We start from the raw sequence: 1141 nt of genomic DNA, 5'->3' as shown, positions 1-1141 counted from the left end.
TTTCACAACAAACTGTCCAGCCTTGAGGACCACATGTAGTTTAGAACAAGGATGGATAGCATAACAGCATCACAAACTAAGAACAGAACAAACAGAGTGATAAAAAAACATGATAGACATAGAAAAAAAAAAAAACATAACTAAAATAACTAAAAGGGGAACTCTGCACCTGAATGCACTTACGTCATTGTCAAGCAGTGTTGGGAAGGTTACTTTGGAAATGTAATAGGTTACAGATTACAAGTTACCCTACTTAAAATGTAATAGTAGTGTAACTTTTTCAATTACTTTATTAAAGTAATGTAACTGATTACATTTGATTACTTTTTGATTACTTTTCTACATTTCTAATGTTTTCAACTGTTAACAATTATCAAACATGTAAACCATGCATGGTAAACCTTACAGTAGTACTCAACACTGATTACTGTCACACTTCCGAAATCCTTCATCACTTGAATTAAGATTATATTACTGTTTTAAAGTAGACATTGGATGCACAATTCACTTTTACATGGTGTTTGCATATAAAATGTATCTTAGCAGTGTGTGGACACAAAGTAGACATTGGATGCAAATTTCACTTTTACATGGTGTTTGCATATAAATGTATCTTAGCAGTGTGTGAACACAACCACCCTACAATGATAAAAATCCATTCACTCCTTTTTTCTCAATTATCAAGCCGTTTTGATTTTCTGAGCAGTATGATGTCATATTGCTCAGGCCCCGCCCACAAACGCTGAAGTACTGTCCAATATTAGCATATTTTTGCCCATTGCCAGTTGTATGAAATCCATAATTGTCGCCACGCTCCAGCAGCTGTAGCGACAATGTCTTGTATGTAATGCCGGTGTTTTTTAGTTTTGTGATGTAGAAGAACATAAGAATCTTAATTTTCTCCTGACATCAGAACCACTGAGAACGCAGTGCATTAGTTTTGTTTTTAATGGTAATGCGCCACCGAATACACCTAAATAATTTATGTCTGCGCAAATATTTTTACTCCAGATTGTTTTCTGAACGAGGGACAATTCAAGGCAAGTTTTGTTAAAAAGTTAAAACTCAAGGATAGATCAGTTCGTGATCCAGCTGCACTTCCAGAAGAAGTAAGTCTGACACTTTATATTTTTTATGATTA

Source organism: Sinocyclocheilus anshuiensis, unplaced genomic scaffold (genome assembly GCF_001515605.1).
Source record: "Sinocyclocheilus anshuiensis isolate Anshui unplaced genomic scaffold, SAMN03320099.WGS_v1.1 scaffold2754, whole genome shotgun sequence".
Lineage (NCBI taxonomy): Eukaryota > Metazoa > Chordata > Actinopteri > Cypriniformes > Cyprinidae > Sinocyclocheilus > Sinocyclocheilus anshuiensis.
This window is presented reverse-complemented; position numbering follows the sequence as displayed.